This window comes from Mastigoproctus giganteus, chromosome 11 (genome assembly GCF_048544385.1).
Source record: "Mastigoproctus giganteus isolate SK-2022 chromosome 11, ASM4854438v1, whole genome shotgun sequence".
In the NCBI taxonomy this organism is placed as follows: Eukaryota; Metazoa; Arthropoda; class Arachnida; order Uropygi; family Thelyphonidae; genus Mastigoproctus; species Mastigoproctus giganteus.
The window spans coordinates 50874554-50897593 of record NC_143585.1 but is presented as its reverse complement, the minus strand read 5'-3'; the positions used below and the strand labels follow the sequence as shown (position 1 = coordinate 50897593).

General features: G+C 36.3%; 1 protein-coding gene across 2 annotated transcripts in view; it reads left to right on the top strand.

Annotated features, from left to right (window-relative positions):
* LOC150078005 (teneurin-m-like) overlaps window positions 1-23040 on the top strand; it is a 401155-nt gene that overhangs the window by 228520 nt on the left and 149595 nt on the right. The window lies entirely within an intron of this gene.

Genomic DNA, 23040 nt, shown 5'->3' with positions numbered 1-23040 from the left:
ACGTTTGGCTTGGGCTAAGAGCCATCAACATTGGACAAGAGTGGAGAAAGGCACCGTCGAAGGATGAATATAAATTTGAAGGTTTTGAATCAAAGCACAGAGTTTATATGTGACGATCAACTGAAAGAATTCAATTGATCGTCTCATATAAGGAATTGAAAGAATTTTAAGAAAAGAAGGCTATAAAACATTCTCGAACATAATACAATATCTTCTGGACTTCGACCTTGTAGAAGAAATTTTATATTGCAACAAGACAATGAGCAGGGATTTTCTAATAAATAAACAGGAGGGACTATTGCAAATTATAGTAAGTACGCCCCAATCGCTTGAATTAAACTCAATAGAGCTTTTATTGAATCATCTACACCGTCAAGTCCGTGCAGCCTGCCCATCTTCACAAAATGTATGGAAACCTTGCAGATATCTTGTAATAATGTTAGTCGAGATTATTATTAGACTATTATAGACACTATTATGAACTTAATCGCCAGAATTCCACGTCTGTGTAAGGCGTGATAAAATCTCGTGGGGATATATTGATGAAAAATCAGTATGAGTTTAAGCAAAACTCATATTCCAGGCTAGATAATTCAATCAACAAATTAAATTTAATTCTACAAAGATACCAACAAAATATAATTTTAAATATAGGCAGGACCAAGAACGGTATAAAATTGAATCTCACATATTTGATAGGATGGCAGGGGGTCACCTTAATATTTAATTTTAATTAATTAAATATGAACTTACGAACCATTTGAGTTTGCGCTCTTATAAACTCTACTACATCTTAATATTTTTGATAAATAAGCTATAACAAATTCTTGCTATGAGCTATAACCAATAGCTATAAAATTTCTGGTAAAATCACCATAAATGTAATTATTAATGTCATGGCGTATTAATTTGTAAAGAAGACTGAACACTGCAAAATATACTTTTCTGCGCCGTATTGGAGATGATTCATAATTGCTCAAACGTAGGCCACCATTGGCAAGTTTACTGAAAAAAAAATGTCTACGTTTAGCTGATATTTTATAGATGATTTCGTGATGTTATAAACGTGTTGTGTTAGCGTCCCAGTAACGTTGGCTATTAATAGCTATTTCACAATCTATATATATAATATTGATTCAAAGCATCCAGGTTAGATTGCAGGTTCCATTTTTCAAATCTCTCTTTGTGATAATGCAGAAAAAAATTACTAATAGTGTAAGATGCTCATGGGAATATACGCAATCTACATATGTATACCATTGCTATTGAAAAGATAATTGCTTTTAATGCATAAATGTAGTTTTTTCCAGCATGGTTTTCAACTGTTTTGCCTAGTTATATTGAAGCCCATGTTTAGAATCTCTGTTATTTTGTTAAGTGGAAGCTCTTGCATCGAGTGCTTTCGTATCGGGACACGGCACGTCTTGTTGGTGTCTCACTGCCCACTGTGGTTAAAGGATTTAGCAAGGTGAATGTTCGTGGTGAGCGAAAGGTGCAGAGCGTTTTATGGGCTGAATGGCAGGTCACTGTGCAACAGTTGACATCGCAATACAACATGAAGAATGCAAGAACAATATCCCAAATGAAGGTGTGCCGCACACGCAAACATATGCGGTTCCACAATAGATGACCCAAGAGACACCCTGTCTTCACTGCTGATCGCCCTCAAGAGTAACACAGTTGGCAGGATCTCCGTCCTCCTCACACAGGATGGAAAAGATTTGAGTTCGAGTCCCATCCCTGACGTGAATGGGCCTTTTTCACAGCGTATCTGAGTTAGTCAGTCTCAGACGAGGGTGTCATGGTTTTATCTTCTCGGAAATTCGGGTTTTTCGTCCAGCAGAACAGAAAATCGACCACAGAACGTATGCAATTTACCGAGAGTATATACGGAGCAATATGACCTTAATCACTGATGTTCGTAAAACCATATTACTACAACAACAACAACACGTTTGTTGGACACTGAAGTACTGGAAACGAGTGTGCTGGTGCATTTTTTCATGGACAGAAACGGAATCTTTCAAGATGATAATGCGCTGTGTCATCGGAATCGCAGTGTGCACGAATGGCTAGAGAAACACAGTGGAGATATCACCCATCTTGATTTGCCTGACCGAAATCCAAAACCTGTGAGATGTTTTTGAGCGAGAAGTGAGGCGTATGGACTTACAACCATCATCTATTCCGACCCTGTGGAAAATCTTGCAGATACTTATGGACGTCTTCAATCATCTAGCGGAGTCAATGTCTAGGCGAATAGCGGCTGTTATCTCTGCGAATGGGGTTTCAACCGGTATTAAGTAGTTGTTTATAATTCAGTGATCACTAAGTGTATATGCATATTATAACATCATATATATATATATGATTGGAGAATAGATGAATATTCTCACGTCAGCACATGCAATTACTCTGTGTTTTAAATACACTAACAGCTCTGAACAAAGATAATGCCTCATTGCTATTATAAACGTTTGTGCGATGAATCTCTAACTTCCATAAATCGAGGGGTAATTAGAAAGATTTAATTATTTCTATTAAAGATGAAAAAATTCTGCAATACCTGAAGAAAAGGTTAATCACCGACTTTCTTCTTCAGAAAAGAAAGAACCAGTTATGCGTGACATCATGTGCAACTGATGACTTTTAATTACAACCTTTTCAATTTATAACTTTTAAACTTTTATTCGTAAATAGTTTTTTTTAAATTATTTTTCGCTTTCTCTTCGCCTTCTCTTGGTTTCCTCCTCCTCCTCCTTCATCTGTATCTTTTACTCCCAATTTCCCATCCATCACTTCTTTCTTAATGACATCGATGTTTCTTTATTTTTCCAATTCATCACCGCATTTTTTGCGTTTTTTTCCGCACTCTGATCAGAGGAACATGTACATTGGTCCATTGCAATGCTTCCTTATTCTTAATTATAGAAGGGTTCCTTGCTACGCATCCATGTATAATACAGCGCACTATTAATTGGTGCAAGCAGCCTGAAGTTATTTCTTTTCTGAAGTAATTCAGGAGAAATCTCATTTTCTCTCCAAAACCCAATTACACTGAGTCAGCAGAGTAACTGTGCCGACTCGACTTTGAGATTGTGTCTTCTAAACTTTATTTCCTAAACTAGTAGCGCCTTGGCAACGTGAAGACATGTAAGCAATAATTTCTCTCAATTACTCTCCAATATGAAACTTTGTCTGTTTAGAGGGTTTGAAGAATCTTGTGGAGGATTTTCTCTGTTAAAATTAAAGTCTTTTTACCGAAGAGCATCTTATCGAAAAATATCTGTAACCATGACGATTCTCTAGTAACAAATGCTATTAAATTTTTCAATATATTCTCTCTCTCTCTCTCTCTCTCTCTCTCTCTCTCTCTCTCTCTCACGTGGAATTACTGAACAAGTAACTCCATATGGGCAGTTAGATGTGCGGTCTGTTTGGACGCATTTCTTTTGTGAAAAAAGTTCAATAAAATTATATTTAACCGTAATAGATGGCTTGTTCTTTTAGGGCTGGAAAAACCGAAAGTTTTCTCTGTGTACCATCATTTTAGGTGATGAGAAACGGACTTCGAAGCACTACGAATTTGAGGTTTTCTACGATCCTAAACATATCAAAAGAGATCATCGCTTCCCTTCTTGAACTAAAAACATTCATAGTTAGACTCATATCAGTAGTTTCTCAAAAGGCCGTAAGACAATTAGCGAGCCTTTTCAATTGGCTGTTCGATGGAAGCGATGTTCTGCTGTGAGAGTGACTGATGATCTTCTTTTATGAGTCTAGACTCTTCTTTTGTTAATGACAAACTCATTTTGTTCACTTCATTACGTTATTGCTACCAACTGCGCCAACTATTAAATTGATATCAGACTATACTACCTTCTGAATAACAGCAAAACCATTTTTTGTATTAAACTCTAACACGCTGCCATTTCAACAACCAGTTCATGAATTTTATCATTAATAAATAATCAACATTATCTCGTATTAATCGCTATAAACGTATTTAAAGTCTGATTTTGTTGATACAAGTAGAATATATATTCAATGTATAACTTATAGCTTATTCCTGGCAAGAAACTTTTTCTTTTTAAAGTTATATCTCAACGGGTCTGCTTATATCTCAACCATAATGTCACCTTATTAGAAATGGATGTTGCAATACTTTTCAAAAGGAAATTCAGTATTCCATTCCAAGGGAACTACTGATTTTCGATAATTGTGCGATGTTATAGTAGGATTTTAAGAGCATCAGGACTAAGGCCATATTGCTCCACCTATACTGTCTATAAAAGTTGCGTGTGTTCTGTGGTCGATTTGCCTGTTTTTTGTTGGATGAAAAACCAGATTTTCGGGAGAAAAAAACATTCTACCTTCCCTGAGACCAACTATATTTCACCCACGTTGTGAAAAGGTGCATAAAAATTCCTCACGTCATCATCGACGGGATTCGAACTAAGGTCTTTTCTAGCCGGTGAGGGGAGGACGGCGATTCTACCAACTGTGCTACCCAAGACGGCAATTGGATCGTAATTGCAGTTAGGACAGTGCAACTAAACCTTGCTTGGCTCTCTAAAAAAAAACATACAATTCACATTGACCAGTCTGTTTGTTAGCAGGCCCTTGAAAAAAAGCTTAATAGTAGATCTCTGCTATGCGAAAGTCCTTATTGAGAATTTTTGTTATTATCTTAATTTATCAAAGGTAACAAATATACAAAACATATTTCAGTTATATATTTTTATATATTTATTATACAACTCCGCCCTGCCATGGAATATTGTTCCCACATCTGAGGCGGTGTCCTCAAAACCTCTCTCAGGCTTATAGATTCCATTCAGAAGAGGGAAATTAGATTAATTAATGACTCATCTCTAACAGAGTCTCTCCACTCGCTGTCTCATAGACGTTCTGTTTCTGCTGCATTCCTGATCCAATCTCTGATAATGGTAAGCGGTGCCGATACTAATAAGTTAAGCAGATTTTTCGACGAGGCAGGACTAGTGGTAAACGCTTTCCCTAAAATGTTATATGATCACCGTACCATCATTGCTCTTTGTGAGACTTTTGCCCATCTTGCTATCATTGTGATGGTCTGCGCTGTGGCAGAGTGGTTATAATCACTGTCCTCCCCCACGGAATTTAAATGGCACGGGTTCGAATCCTCTCAGTGACGTGACGAAATTTTATTGGCTTCTTTCACTCCGTGGCTGAGTTAGTCGATCTCAGGCGTAGATAGCAAGTTCCTCCCCTGCGGAGACTCAGGGTTTTTTGTCCAGGAAAACCGACCAGAGAACCCACGCAATTTATGGATAATAATACACATAAGCTTATAAGTTCGGACTTGGATGACTCTAACAAGACAGATTTTTTTTTCTTTTTGTTTTACCGCCTTGATGTGATGTACAAGACTGTATTGTGATAGAGGAGAGTTTATGGAACACCAGCAATCAGTTTCAGGGGCCGTCTGTCATTGACTGTTAATGATCCATGAATGAATTAAATCTCTTCAGCTGTTTGCTTATTCTTCTCGGTTAGCTTCATCTGGGAGAGAAGAAATAAGCATGAAATAATAAGAAGAAATAAGCAAGTTGCTGAAATGAATATTTCTAAAGTATATCCCTGCAATTCAATAAATCCAATGCATTCACGGTTTGTACCAAACTAGAATTATTTCTACTGGCCCTTTTTTATCTGTAAATTCACCGTGTTAATATGTGATCCTGCTAATTACTTTAGTACGTTTAGCAGCTTTTTATATACATAATCACTGACCTCGTATTACTAGCGAGAACTTTAAAGTCCATGCCATTCTTTGACTGCAATATTGCTTACAGCACTGCAGCGAAGGGTTGTTTACATTAGCTGTCTGCCTTTCTCTGCTCAAGGCTGTCTTCACGTCTAGTTTATGTTTATCTTTGGAATGAATTAATCAAAAAAATGAACATTAGTAATGATCTTTAGAAATTATTGAGAGACATTTAATGAAAAATACGTGGATTCACGCTTATGACCCTTGCAACTTTGAAGGTATTTATACATTAACTATAATAAATACTGTTTGATTAAGTAATATAATTAAAGACATCCTTCATCAGCTTTTCATTTCTCATTTTAATGTGATTTCTTTTCAAAAATCCGAATTACTTTAATGAGAATTTCAGTAAGATTGTGTGAGTGGGTAAATGAAACTTGGGTATACATTTTCAAAGCTGTTCATTCCAGGAACATAGAAATGCACCATTTCTCATTAATAATCATCTCTTATACCAATGTGTTTCTTTCGGTGCAGCATGACCAGTTGATATGTTGGGTGTATTTTATCAGTGGCCTCTTTTGTGAGATGAAATAGCCTAACCTTCTCCTAGAATAATTAAAAGACAACCTTTCTTAAGAAAAAGAGATGTCTTTAGAGCAGACAAATTTCTTTGTTCGCGAAGCGAAGTAAATAGTTCAACGCTCTCTCATACTGTGTAGAAGGAGTTGAGAAATATGTTCTATCTGGATCAGATGAACGTTCAAGAGCTTTTTCAATTCATGATCGAATTAATCGGTCTAGGACCAGGTTTGCATAGTTCCGTTCCCTAATCATTCAGAAGTTTTTGACTTCCTTTCTTTGAAACTCGACTTCATCCAATCTAATTTTTCTAACAGTGCGGTAACTTTCCTCGGTGATTTTAATATTCGTAACTCCAGTTGGCTTCAATTTTCTAATTACACGAACCCAACTGGTCAAGATGATGAGGATTTTGCGATTATTAAAGACCTGACACTTCTTTGTTTGCCTATCAGAATACCAGACAGTCTTAACCACGCACTCAGCAGTCTTGATATTTTTATCATCAAATGTTAGATGCTCCAAGCACCTTATATTACGATTCGGTGATGATCTCATCTCCATGAGCTTCTCTCTCTCATGGCCATTCTCAGCCTTTTCTATCATTACAAGAATGCGAAAAGGGATGAGCTACACGATCTCTTTTCCTTGGTTGGAACATTGGTCTAAATCTTAATGTTTGCTAAGGTTGTGTCAGTGAAATTATTCTTGTGTAGATGAAATCCTTTATTCTGCATTACATTTAAAAATATCTTCCTTGTACACTCTTATCTTGAACAGCCTTAGCATATTTATTGGAAAACCAAGGTTTTCCAATAAATGTGCTAAAGCTGCTCAAGATAAGAATGTAGCATATCGCAATTGTCTTGTATTCCAATCTCGAGCGCTTATTTTCTGCTACATTAAAGCTCGCAACTATTGTAAAACAGTTATTAATCAATTCAAACTAGACTTTACGAATAATGGTAGAAAACTTGATTCTTGCCGAAATAATAGTCTGGAATTCTTGTCTCTTGCCAGATCTGTTGGTTGCCATTTCTGTCCATTTGTATTCTCACCTCATTTACAACTTGGTGGTACTGTTGCATCATCAACTAAATATAATTCCAACTTTCATTAATCCTACTTTTCTTTTAACTCTTATATCGACAATCTTGGCAGACCTATATACTTACTGTCGTACCCAATACACTCCACTCAATGCTTCCAGTGGTCTTCCGACAGAAAGATGTTAGAAGAATTCTAAACTATCTTGATACAAAGAGAGCTCCAGTGTGCTCCTGAGATTACTCTTGTTCTGTGTTGGCGTTTTACACTTTCTTATTCCCATTGATATTTTTCCTTATGCTTTGAAATTTGCTCATATCCAGCCACTCACAAATCTGAAAAGGACCAAAAATCTCTCTCTTCCAATTATTCTCCCATTGTACTTTATTCTTTCGAAATTAATGGAGAAATCTATCAAATGCAACTCTTAAACCATCTAGAAATATTTTATCTTATCAATGATCGCTATTGTAAATTTCATTAGTATCGATTCACTGCTAGTGATATTTTGTCTTATATTACTCACCTTTGAAAAAAGTCAGCGAAAAAATTTGGTGAAACTCAAACAGTTACTTTTTACATTTCTAATGCTTTTTATCATGTTTGACGTTGTCTTCTAAACAATCTTCCATATAATGGCGTGCAGACTTTTTTGCAGCTGGGTATTCAATTTTCTCTCTGGCCATTCACTATAAGTGTTGAAAAACGGAGTTCTGTTTTCTAACTTTGCTCCTAATTCTGGTGTTTCCCCAAGGTTCAGTCTTTCTCCAATGACCTTATTTCGTGAGCTGGTAATCCTCTTCATAGTCTTGCTGATGGTAGCACGCTACATTCCATCTTCTAGTTCGAAAAATCGTGCCCTACACAACCACCTTCAACTTCTTGAATATCCACCAGCAGTTCCTTAAGTGCTAATCTCCCGAAAATTCTTCAATGGAGCGAAAAAACGCGGTTAGCTTTAATCTTTCTAAAACTCAGTCGAAGGTTATTTCTAGCAAAAAGAGTCTGCTGCTCTAATGCTCATCTTCGATAACGCAACATTTCTAGACAGGGTCATATATCTCTATTTAGAGATCTCCCTGACTTCTAATCTCTTCTGGCATAAGCACATCACAAATATCACATTCTCTACATCAAACAAAAGTGGGTTTCTTCTTCTTCGCTCTCGGCTTTACTTTTCTTCAAGCAACTTCTCACTCTGCACAAGTCTCAAATACTCCATACCATGGAATATTGTCTCCATATCTGGGGTGGTGCACACAAAATCTCTCTCAAGTTTCTATACTCGATTCAAAGGAGGGCAGCCAGACAGGTTAATTAACGACCGGTCTCTTACCAAGTCTCTCTCCACTCGGTCTCAGAGAAGTTCTGTTTCTGCTGCATCCTTTTTTTGTTACATCCACGAACACTGTTCTTCTGAAATGGCATCTCTATTTCCTTCACTCTCTTCCACACCAATCCGAACGCGTGACTAAAATAGTTCATATCCATTCAGTCCAAGTCCGAACTCACAGAAATTACTTTTCCTTTTGTTCATTTATCCCTTGTACTTCTGCTTTCCCGAACAACCTTCCTTCATGTGCATTTCGCGAAAATTGCGATAGACAAAAATTCAAATTTAGTATCAATAAGAACCTTCTGTGTTCTCAACCATCTGTTCATGCCCAATACTAAGTACCATAGGCTCTGATACCTTTCGTGTTTGGTGGTTTTATAAAAAAGTAATAATAATTCGTCTAATATTCTCTCTCTCTCTCTCTCTCTCTCTCTCTCTCTCTCTCTCTCTCTCTCTCTCTCTCTCTCTCTCTCTCTCTCTCTTCGCTCGCCTTTTACCTTTGTTCACTTAAACCTCTACTTTCCTTATCGCAAAAGATTCATTTTTTTTATTTTATTTAAGAAAATTACATTTTCTTTATTCTCTTTCCGTTGTTTAGATTTTCGATTGCCATAATAAGAATCTTATCACCCCAAAGGATTATACTTTCATGAATAAAATGAGGAGTAAAAGTAATGACGCATAAGGCCTTGTAAATTTCTCTCATCTAATAAACAGTGCCTTGGACAGTGCACTAAGACTCATAAGAACACTGCTGGAATTCTCATAAACAATCTTTGCCGAAAAGAAATTCTTTCATTAGCACCGAGTTTCGAATCGACCATGGAAACACAGATTCGATGACACGCGTCTGTAGGAGAATAATAATATCTGAGTGAATTCCTTCTTTCAAAACTTATTGCTTTTCGGTGAAACTCTTTTAGTACGTCCTATTTATTCTCCAACTTGAAAGGCACAGAATAAATAGCAATTTCTTATTTATTTATTCTTATTTCACACTTCACAGGATCTTCCTAGTTTTCTTACAGCATAGCAGATTTTTATAACTGCGTATAGCTTCATGTTTTTAACTTCACTTTGCTTGTTTACTGGATGAAAACTTTGAGATGGTACGAGTATAAATCAGAATTCTCTATGGCATAATGTCCGTTATATTTTTTGTGACGATGTTGTCAAGCTTCTTTCTTCTTCAGTGGGACTCAATTTTGGAGTTGTCTTAAACTCAGTCTTAGATGTTTTTGATCTGGGGCTAATATCGCATGAGTCTAAGCTTGTCAGTGTCCATATGCAACTGTTGTAAGGATATAGGTCCATCAGCGACTTAGACCATATAGCACCATATATATTATGTCTCTAAATTGCGTGTGTTCTGTGGTTAATTTTCAGTTTGCTGGAGGAAAAACCCGAGTTTCTGGGAGAAAAAAAACCCTGCTACCCTCGCCAGAGACCGACTAACTCAGCCACGTTGTGATAAAGCCCCATAAAAATTCCTTACTTCATCGACGGAACTCGAACTCAGATCTTTTCCATCCGGTGTGGGGAAAACTGCGGTTCTACCAACCCACGAGGGCGAGCTTACAGCAGATAGATAAAGCTCTCATTGGAAAATTCTCGATGTATGATCCTGGTAGTCTAACTTACTTGCCTACTGATGAAGGAATTCAATACTGTTCAGTCTTGACTTAATCATACCTTAAGAAGTCGTAGTCTCCAAAATGAGCCCCTCAATGGTCAATAACAGATGCTCTTCAAGCGGTGATAAATCTGGTGATATAGGAGACGGATGCACAGTGACCGAGTTAGTCGATCTCAGAATGGGTTGCACAATATCTTCCCCAGGAATTCAGGTTTTTCATCCTGCAGAAGAAAAACCTGATCATAGAATACACGCAATTTACAGTCACAATAAACTGATGCTTCATGACCTTAGACCGACATTTATCAAAACTGCAAAGGCAATTTTGCTAAAGCAACAATTTACCATTATTATCAGTTCAACCACTCTTGCATGTAGTACAGTGGTTTTGATCTTTGTCCTTTTCATGGCTTGTGGAAAACGTCTATTCAAAGCCTTTCGAAACAGAAAGAAAATTTCTGTGACTGGCTTTTCCAGTCTTGGATGAGGGTCGCATTAGCTTTACACCAGGAAACTCAGTTTTTCATACAGCAACACATGCAAATCAATCATGAATTGGTTTGCATATTATTCAAACATTGTTCATTGTCCTAGACTTTACTTTTTACCTCAGCGCTAATTCTAAAACAATAAAAAATTATCAGTTAACCGTGCAAAAATTCTGCTCAAACAATTGTTTACAGTGATTCAGGCTTAAAATCGTAAAATCACGCATTGGTTAACTGTGCTTTTTGAAACCCACCCCCAATATATGCATATCAGTGCATAATAGGCATGACCAGTCAATTTGACAAGGCTTTTTGTTTGTTTTTACCAAAAACTCGATAAAACTGTGTTGTTCCAACAAAAAAGACTCAATGCCCTCAAAGTCACAATGCCTAATGGCATCTTGGATATAATCTGGTCACAATCCTCTGTGCTAGTATGGCTACCGAGAAGTAGTTACCAGTATATTGTCACTATTCATATACAAAAAAGTGAACATATTATTGTGGAAATAGAAAATCAGTCAATGCAATAATCAAAGTCAAGATAACAAAATATGATGGCAAAGAGTAACAATCCAAGTGTCAAAATATCTTGATTGAAAAGATTGTCTTCTGAAATTGTTATGTAGATAACTTTAAATCAGTTTCGATGGAAATCCACCCTATAGTCACAAGGTATTTCTCTGTCACTCATACACCTTTACACCTCTGAAAGATCAATGAAAGACAACAGTTTCATTCGGATGATGATGTGAAGTATGTCAGTGGATTATTTCTCCAAAAACAAATTCAATCCTTCTTCATTACAAAAGAAAGACATCGATTTTCAAGTGAATCGTTTGGACATATAAATAGTTATCAAAATAAAGATTGAAATAAAATAAACTAAAAATATAAAACTTTGTTTCAATGAGCTTCTGACTGTTTGTTATTACTTTCTATCATCTCTCATACAACACTTAACAGAAGCGTTGCGTGAAAGATGATTTAATATAGCTGAGTTTATTTGCTCAGTGTTCGATGGGAAATGGAGAACTTTTAATTCAGCCTTGATCTTGGGATATGGAAAAAAGTCACACGGGCAAGATATGAATTAAGGGAGAGCGAATATATGTTTTGACGCTTAACTCATGTAGTGTTCCCTCAACAACTAAAGCTGGGTGCACGCTTATAGTTCGTGATGCAGTAGCCATCGGGAAATTTTAAAAACAGGTCTTTTCTGACCCACTTTCTGATTTATTGACCATACAGAGTACAACGTTTCTCCAACAGTATCAGTGTGAATAATGCCTTTCATATCGCAAAGTTGATTGTACCTTTGGTAGCAGACTTCACCGACCCCATCTTCTTTGGAGGTTGAAATGTGCTATGCTTTTACTGTGAACCTTGTTGTTTTTGAATTAGGATAGCAGTGGTGGATCCAGGACCCATTCCCAATGATTACTCTGCTTATAAAATAATCTTTTATTGTTAAGTGATTCTGAGGCGAATATAGATGTCACCCCTAATCTGCCTTTCTTCAGGAGTAAGGCGTCGAGGGACTCAACGTGAACAAACATGTTTCATTTATAAATGTTCTTTCAAAATTCTTTGTGCGCTCTCCTAAATAATGCCAATGCCTCTGCAAGATGTCTGACTGTAATGTAATTCGTCTCTCTTCAATGATGATAACAGATGCTGTACCAATATTCACATCAGTTATTGATGCCGATGTTGATGGACACAGAGTCATGTTCAATGCTGGTTCTTCCATTTTTGAACCCCCCCATGACACATAAATTCATCTTTCTTCGCGTTTCATCTAAACAACCCCTAAAAATACCATGTTCCCATCGGGTAAGCAGCTAACTGTGCATCTGGATGAAAACATCTATAAAAGGATTCATAGTCTTCAGGGAGACTGAGATTTAAACTTTGCAAAGATGTGAATTCATCGAACTGACTGCTATCGATTATAAAAACTGACATTGCAGAATGTGAGTGGCATACTTATTTTTAAAATTATCCCCACTACTTTATTTACTGATGATCAATGCATTTTAGTCAAAAAGTCTCAAACAAACTCTTAAATCTGTAGCGCTTTCTCATTTTTTGGGAAATATATTCGTACTGGTATAATACGATAGAGAGCCGCTACTTATACCAAAACATTCGAGTATATTTTATAAAGCCGCTTTTGTTTTCCTCGCTTTAATCTATTCTACAATCGAAGTAGGCAGAATTTATTTTGGAGAAAGTACAAATCCATAGTAATAAATCACCTGCAGTGCAACTTTCCACAGCATCTATCCATCACTAGCTCAATATTTCAGGAGACATGGGATATGAGCCAAATATGTACACGTTTCAATTGCAGATGGCGCCACTGTTGGAAGTATTATTCATCATTCAGATCTTGTTGTTTAGGCGAATGTATACACACTACAGGAACTCAAGTAAATGTATTTTTCCCCCTTCTGAAACGTTTTCTAAAAAAAAAAACCCAATTTAATGGTATGTTGAAACCTTGTCCAATACAGCAGAAAGCATTTTACAATAGTCTAATAAAAGAAGAAGCGTTTCTCAATAAGAATTTGCATCTTGTCATTGAAAAAAGTTCTTTTCCTCATAGATGGTGTAAATCGATAAAGTAAGAGGCCGAGACACAAAGACCTATTGTTGGTCTCCCAGAGGTATCCGATCAAGAAGGCTAAAAGTGTGTAAACCTATTACGTAAGGAAGGAAGGTCTTCATAGTGATTGAGCTGAGATTACAAGAGGGGGAACGAAAAGTTAAAATAATTTAGTCGTATCAACAAGGCTTATTCTGGTAAAAAAGTACTTCCTATTACACAGAAACTGGTTAGATATTACATACACAGATTTGTTATATATATATAGTACATATTCTTGCACTTCTCAAAGAAATTAACAGAACAAAATGCTTTTCATGAATATTTTATACGAAAAAGTGTCTCCTCTGACACTGCTCACAATAAAATAGGAGTCCTTTTAATCTAAAGAAGGATTCTAGGCGTTATTTCATTTGGAGACAAGAAGGAATGCGGTACCATCCCTCTAACATCGGAGAAAAGGACACTTACGTGGAGTCTCGATAAAAGCGGTAGAAAATGAAGTGGGGTGTAGCTTTCTGTTATCCACGGACCTTGTTCCACTTTATCTGGCAGATACTCAATTTGATTTAAATCGGGTGAATAAGGCCAGAAATTTGTACAGAACTGGTTCCAGTAGCCTGGAACCGATCTGCACAATTTTAACGTTGTGACTGGGCGCATTATACTGTTAGAAGAAGTTACTCGTAGGTTTAGCGTATCACTGCAGCTACGAAGGGATGTGTCTTATCTGAAATAATTTAAAAGATCAGTTGTGAAATCCTAACGTTGCTCCACCGGTGTAGAAGGGCTTAATGAGCACCACAAACATTTCACACACCATTACGCCACCACCATCAGCCTGTACTATTAGCATCTGGCAGAATGGATTCATAGACTAATGATGTTTTCTCCATAGTCTGGTCCTTCCGTCAATTTGAAATAAGAGCCAGAATTCGTCAGACCAAGGGCAATGTTTTTCAAATTCTCCAATGCTTAATGCTGATGTTCCTGATCCCACTGCAACCGTACTCTCTTGTTTTATGCTGAAAGGAGTGGAACGCCGTTTGGTTGTCGACTGCGATCTCCCATCCGTTATAGGGAACGACTAGTTGTGCATTCTGAAATGGTTCTTTGGTTACTATTCTTTTACTAGATTATTGTTTGACTAACAGCAGCCTTTCTGTTATCAAGCACAAGTCTTTTCCTTTGACATCTCACATCAACGAGTTCTTTCCAACCACAAGTTCACCGGTACCTTAATATATTTGGTTATTGGATAAATCTCGATACACCTGAGGCACAGCCACACGCAAAATCCCAGCAGGGTTACAGTGTCCGAGATACTCATGCCGAAAAATGTGGCACCGACTACCATGACACTTTCAAAGACACTTAAATCTATTGTGCTGCTCAGTGAATTGTACATACACACAGCATTCCTACGTATCTACCCATCTTCTCTATATCTCATAATACCAACACGCGATGCGGTTACTGAAAGACCATTCCATTTTATGAATAGGGTAGATGTACCTATAGGGTAGTTCAGGGTAGTTCTTAAAATTATGATAAAGACTGAGGCTATTTTTTTGACTATATTATGATTGTATTCTAACACGATGGATTGTTTCTCTATCATCATAAACAAAAGGACAAAAATAATAATTATTTATAACTGGTGAAGTGGACAAAGAGAAGAGAGAGAATTATATAAGACTATTAATAAAGCTACTGTTGTTTTTTAGATTAAATTGATAAATGAACAAAGAAGTGATTAATTGTATCTCTCTATTAATGTTGCAATAATGGTAACTGCACAAAATGTTAAAAAGTTTAATCATCTTGAAGCTTTCCAGTACAGTTCATGAGTTATATCGGGTAGTGCGAACAATCGAGAACATGACTTTAAGTTTTTAAGAAAACATCTATTCTATCGCCGACTACCTCAGCAAACTTAAGTCACATGTTTATGAAAGAAGGCCTTTAGGATAGCTTCAGGAACATGGTTGTTGCTACTTTTATTCCTTTAAGATTTAAAAAAAAAAACTTCTCTGAACTGAAACAAAGCGGCACGCGAAGACAGCGTTCCTGACGCGCATCACTTCCTGCGTGGTCGTTGAGAGCTTCTTTTTTTCTTTCTACACAGATTAACTTAATATGCATACGAAAGCACATGTCCCTCACTAATGTGGGTTTCCGTTTCCTCTAATTTTATTGCATTTCAAAGGAAATTAACTGGTCTAAAGAGTTTAGCAGTGAAGCGAAACTAGGACCATTATGATTTGGTTGAACAGACACCTAAAGAACCACTAACACAAGATGGTGTAGCTTAAACTTTATTAAACGTTTGTCGTCACTGCTGAAAATAAAAATAAGCAAAGAGAAGAGCAAAATGCATAGTTCCATTTATGATCGAGATACCACAATGTATAAAACGAAGTAAAAATGGCTTTTATTTTGCGAGGTTCAGTTCAATTTTCACGCAAAATAATCGAACATCGCTAGTAATGACAAAATGGAAAATTTACTGTTTTTTAGGAAGATTACATCACCCTTTTTATTATTTATTTTTACTTTCCTTTATTCATATTTCTATACAGCTCTTTATCAATAATTGTCATTTTTCACTTTCTCTCTATATCTGGTCCATATTTCAACGTCTAGCAGTCCATGTTTGTGCATTTTATGGTCGCCTATTGCTGCATCGATTCTGCTATATTATGCGAAGCCATTTTCCTTCCTTTCATTTCTACACTAGTACTCTTGAAGCTGAAACATGCAGTGGAGTCCATGGCGTGGCAGTACCTGTTTGAAAGCCTTAAAGCATATAAGAATCGTACTGAATCTCAACATTAAAAAGGTCACACCACCAGAGATTGAGAAAAACATCATCCAATTGTATTATTATGCTGTTTTCAGAAACATTATGCAGCGGAGGTCAGAATATGTAGATTATAATAATGATTATTCTCCGGCACGTGTGTAAACAAACTTCTTTTCAGTAATGTCATATGGATGAAAACAATCGCGAATTAAAGTTCTATTTGTTGGTCCAGAAGTATTATTGAAGACTGTATAAATGATGCAGTGTTATCTGCTACAGGTAGGCCTGAATTCAATTAGGAAGTCGGGGGAGTGAGTCAATAAAGGAGGACTGATCCCTTAGAACTGTTCGATTACTGCGAATCTTACCAGCTCCCAGGGATCAATGCTTCTTCACTGAAGCGTTACTATCAACATAGGGAAGCAAATACCTTCGTAAGGAATTCTCTCAGTCAGATATATTCATTGTCTTGTTCGGGAGGTTTAAATCAATAGAAGAGGAAGTCATAATTTTCTTTCACTCTTGTAATATTGAGAAAAATATACCTTTTTGATACACTTAAGTTCACTTCTATAGATGAAAATTACATTTCAGTTAGCTGAATATTCTATACCCGGTTGTTTTTAAGCTTTTAGATGCTAATTTTCATAATAATTTTCACATTCTTTTTACCCAATGGATTTGTCAAATCTCACAGGAAATTATGGAGATTATTAACATTACCACAGTACTTCGGGGCAAACGTATTCCTTAGAACTAAGCCATAAAGTTTTGAATATCCTCTGTCTGTCGTAATTTTGTATAGAAGTCAAATTCTTGAAAAGAGCCAAGACGCATTTATTATGTGAAAAGAGTTCGGTGAGAATTCTTTGCGGACTTTGAAGAGCGTGCAAAGCACAGACACTTATGTAAATTAACTGTATTTTAGTATAATATGAAAGCTGGAGGATTAAACTGGAGACAATGATGTCTGGAACAGTGCAGTGTAATTACTCCAGAGGGGAAAAAGATATTTCTTTTATGTCAAAGAGTACAGAGAAGCCGACAGCAAATTTTAGTGCCTTTTGAATGAAGCGCCTTTCGCATCGAATAATTCAAAGAACATAAAAGCTGAACTCTCAAAATGTGGTCAGAATAATTTGGCATGTGGTCAAAGAGAATTAGGTAACTAGATATTTCGAGAAATTCTAACGAGGCATTACAACTGATAGATTAACGCTCACGGTAAACTTCTCTGCTGAGCTAGATAGCATTGCAGGATAGCTACATTTACAGGGTTAACTGGACTGAAAAACTTTCTAAAAAATAAAGAAATAATAAACATTTTAAGACCATCACAAGACATTTTGCAAAATTTCCCTTAGACAGGTGATACAAGGATGCACAAGATTACATCAGTAATAATGCATTTATCTTTAAATTGAAGAATAATTTTTGGATCAACGAACAACCGAGAAGTTGCTTTTGTAGTAATTTATTTTCCGCTTCTGTCTTTTCTTTACGATGACATTACTTTGACATTTTTTGGCTTCAACGTCCGTTTTTATATTAACATCAGTCAACTTCTCTGTCAACTAACCATCAGTGCTCTCCTAAACGTATTTAGTGATTTGAAAAAAAAAGGTATTTTTGTCATTATTCATGACAGTCATTTTCCATTTTCTTCTGGAGTGTTTTCAATAGAGTAAGAGCCCGGAGGATTTTTACCGCTTTTCCGATTGTTGAACAAAAAGAAAGAGAGGGAGAGAATGAGAGGACTTGAGTTTTTTTTATTATTCTTTTACCTCTGTAATATTTCCTTAAGGTTCGTGTAATGACTCGCAGCTCTTGCCAAGACAATGATCTACCTTCTCAGCTTTACAACCGCTCATGTTTTTTAAAAGTTATATCGGAAACAGATGGAGGTAACTGTTGATAATAGCTAACATACATTTTATTATGTGTAACTATAAATATTTGCTTCATTTTTAATTTAAAGAAACGTTTGGTTTCTGTTGGTTTATTTTTATCTTTCTTATCGTATGTGAAAAATCATTCAGAAATAATACATCTTACATCTTTTATGCAGGCTTCGGGATGAGAGATGTTACAAGTATTTTAAAGCAGATTTCAATTTCTTTCTGCATTTTTCTGTATCTTTTCAATAGTTAATGAAAATCTTATATCCACAACAAGGCGGAGTATTAAAGACCTATCTTCTTTTGGGTGCCTAGATTTTAAAATAATTTTTAATTTTAAAAACTACAAGTGCGATGAAAGATGCCATAAAATTTTTCATGGATTACAAACACGGTATGATAATTCTATATTTGGTAGAACATACCTTATTTATGAACTAAAAGAAAGCATTGCGTCTGCAACCTATACTTTCTTACCACAAAAACTACTAGTGATTTATTATCCTTATAAATGACAGAAAACAAAAGTTTTGGAACTTTCGTTTCGAAAAAAAACGAGGTAAAACGTATGGCTTAGATTACAAGCGTACAGCACTGGGTAATGAAAAACAGAAAAACAGATTCTTTTTGTAACATAACACACTGCTTGTCAAGAACATCATTTATCCAACTGAAGAGGATGAGTTCAATTCCTACAAAGTGCTCTCTCTCTCCTTCATTCTTTACCTTGGATGTGCGACTCAGCGATGGTAGTAGGCTACTCCTGTTTAATGTTTATATCCTAATATGAATTTTGTCGATTTTTTGTTACTATGACAACAGTTTCATGAGTGTCATGATAACAACATTCTGGAAGATTGTCATAGTATTTATCAGTCGAATTGAGGCTGTGGTCAGTACTTTTCTTTGCAAAGAGTTTTAGGTCCCTCTTTGCTATTTTGTCGAAGAAGGGTTATAGTCTTCATTGGCTTTGCATATTGCGATGCAGATTTTAATGGTTTAAATTTATGATACATTGAATATTGTTAGACTTTCTTAATGTACAACTTCCAATGTTTTCAATATGATTAGACATTCCAAAGGGAACCTTTTAAAAATTATATTAATTACAATAATATGCATTTCACTGATCAGTAGATAGACCGTTAGGTATAAAAATTATTTACTACCTTCGATTTACTCAAGTATTTACAGTCACATTAACTATTCAAATTATTTAAATCTTATCTAAAACAGAAAACCAATTTTCGGAAGTAATTTCTTAAAGCAGTAAAAACAGATGATAGGCTATAAATGATTATACTACACTGCTCGACAAAATTCATAGAACAAAATATTTTTCATGAATATTTTATTGTTAACAGCGTCGCCAAAGGCGAATATTTGTTATAACAGGCATCCTAACATGCGAATTCCGAGTATCCAATAGAAATCGATCTCCCACCCTACAGAGCCGCATATTATGCAAATTTTCATGCCTATAAAAACACGGGTTGCGACCATATAATTTATTCCCACTTTTTGGCTTGCTCAGTGGGAGAGCCACATCTCCAGTACTCAGGATGGCAAGTAATCATCATTTAGATGAATCTTTGAGATGGCAAGCAATTGGACAACTTCAAGCCGGGCCGTCGCAGGCGGAGGTAGCACGTTGACTTAATGTGTCACACAGTGTAGTCTCGGCACTATAGAAGCAATTTCAGGAGATAGGAATCATTACAAGAAGAGCCAGCCAAGGTCAACCGAAGCCTACATCAACCAGAACCGACCGCTATCTGGCTCTAACAGCAATACGGAACCCTATGATGTCCTGTTGTCAACTGTGCGGTCACAAGTGAAAACAGGTCCAATCGTAGTACTTTTAAGAAGGCTCACTTCAAGTGGACTCTACGCAAGGAAGGTTTATGTCTCATTAATCCCAAACCACCAAAGATCTCGTCGAAACTGGTGTCATGAACATGCGACTTGGAGCCCTGACAAATGGGATATAATTCTGATCTCTTATGAGGCCCCTTGTAGCCTAAAAACAGATTCCAGACCTTATTTCATCTGGAGACAACGAAGAATGCCGTACCATCCCTCTAACATCAGAGAAAGGGACACTTACGGTGGAGGTGGTGTTCTCGTGTGGGGTGGAATAATGATGAATGGCCGCATCCCTTCATGTTTTTGATAGGGGTACCATAACTACACAGAGATATTGAGAACAGATCCTCGAATTTTGCGAATTTTTAGGTGTGCTGTTAGCCCAGATTTTCTTTTCATGCACGACAACGCCATTGCACATAGAGCTCAAGCAGTGAAGGAATATCTTGAAACTGAAGATATCCAACGACTGCCCTAGCCGGCACGACCACCAGACTTAAATCCGATCGGACATGTGTGAGACGCCCTCGGGTGTTGCATTGCGCGCCGACAGCCAACTACTAGGTCACTTGGTGAGCTAAAGTGTGAGCTATTGGAAGAATGAGATTTGTTGCCACAGAATCTTATAGACTTTATATCGAGTATGGTTCACCGCTGTCATGCCTGTTTAAACAGTTGGAGGGAATCATGCGCCGTATTGATGTTATGTGACCATATTTTCGAACATCCTGTATTGACTTCTGTAATGTGACCTTTTTTGGAAATTCTTATAAAATCCATATAAGTGTCCTTTATACCTGTCCGAAGTTTCTCGCTGTGTCCTCATTTCATCATTATTCTATGGTACACCACTATATCAAATTTTGTCCCGATTCATCCCAAGCTGCACGAATTACGCCACTTTTTCTACTTGTTCTATAATTTTGACAAACAGTGTACCAAGGGATGTACCAGGGTTGCTCAAAGAAAGTTTTTAGATGCACTTTTTAGGAAAGTAATAACTAATGTTGCAAGAGGTTAAATTTCATGTAGGAGTAGTGGATACAGCACGAAACCGCATAGATGATGACCTCCCCATAGATATAAAGTAATATGGGTAAATCGAGGATGGAGAAAAGCAATGTGGTTTCGATTTTCGAACAACCTGTGACTACCAAGTTAGTGTTTGACAGGAAGAAACAAAACTGGCTCACGCACATACAAATGAGCGAAAGATTTCAAAATCTGCTATGAATAAATGAGTGATCTTGGACATGACTCAGAGAGACTCCTTAAGATGTAATCTGCATGGACTTTCTGAACGTAAAATCACAATCAGTACCATGCAAGTATTTTTAAAAACAAAAGTGCATGCAGCCCTTGTTGAATCACTAACTTACTTAAAGATCTCATGATACCATCTTATGATCATCATAAGAAAATATTATATTAAGAATGTGGAAATTTTTTTCCGATATCTGTTTCTGCAAATTACTCCCTTTGTTGATCATGAGGTGTTTTGTTCAGTTTTTTGGCTTCTATCCTTTTTTGGTCAATTTGTACTTATGATTTCATTTCTGGACGAATGTTTTTTGGCTTCTCAATCAAATTTCAAACGAATCCCATTCTTCCTTAAAAGAAAAAAAATATTTTTTAAATTCAGCTTTAAAAATTTCCGAATGTTTGCTGAACTACGAAACAACCCTTACGTTCACCAACGGCATGCGGACTTCTAATGTCCCTTTATCCAACAGATATTACCAGGAGGATATTCTTCTCAGATCCATAGAAAAAAGCAGGATATAGAACTTTATCAGAGGGAATCACACGCTTCTTCTAACAGGTAATTACATCCTACTAGCAGCGTGTGATTCTTCTTTATATATTTTTCTTTTTTTGCCTGGCTAGTTAGAAAATTCCACACGTTTTGGGATTGGAAATCCTATTAGGTTCTGTTTGATAGAGAAACAAAGTTAGACAAACTCCACGAGTACAAGAAACGATAATTTTAAATGTCTTCTCTGTCTATCATTTTCGATCTAAGATGATTATTTGTGACAGTTGGCGACAGAGTTGTTAGTGTTTGATTAATTAGTAGAATAAGTTTTGATTTTTATTCAACTCCAAGCAGGCGTTGACTCAGAAAGCATTTGTTTTAAGCGATGTAATTACACATTGTCTAAGCTAAATAATACGTTTTGTTTGTAAGAAGCGCCTTGGCACCTTGCCTAGATGGACTATAATTGTCTCTTTTGGTGCGAATGCTAAAATCTCATTGCCACTCCTAATTATTTCTTCTGCTGTTATTATTAATGAAGCAAGTAATGATAAGATGTCCGTCCCCAATTATAACTGAGAATAAATGTATTTTCGGTTCGCTTTAAGAATTTATTTCTCATATTTCATCTTTACAACTGTTCTTTCAATTTTCGCAGATGTTCAGAAAGTCAAATTAGCTTGGTTTGAATATGTTTGGTAATATTTCTAACGTACATTTTATTCCACATAATTAGAGTTTATTTTAAATGCACTACAATATCCTAATTGTATTTGTCTTTAAAAATACTTAACTTATTTGATATACTCGTAATTATTCGAACGTCTTTCAGCACTGTATCTGAAGTATAAATCTGTTTTATTTTCGTCTCTTTTAAGAAAACGGAATTAAAATACAGCATCTTCTATTTATTCCAGAACTGCATTGTAATACATTTCTCCTATTCAGAAATTCATTTTTCGACAAATTAAATCTTGAAAATTCCTCTTGTTTCTTGAGGAATGCTGATGAAAAACCTTCATACATTCATTTCCAAAAGTTACTTCAATTTTCTCGTTCAACTATAATACGGATTTCGTACCTACATAAAATATTCCATATCATCCAATTTCTTACAGAGAGAGAGAGACAGAGATTGGGGGGGCAGAAAGTTTTGCTGGTGGCATGAGAGATTGTACATGAATTCTTTAAACAGGAATGAAAGAGTAGGGCTTGGTGAAGCTGAGCACTCATGAGGTCATGAACGTGCGCACCAAGTT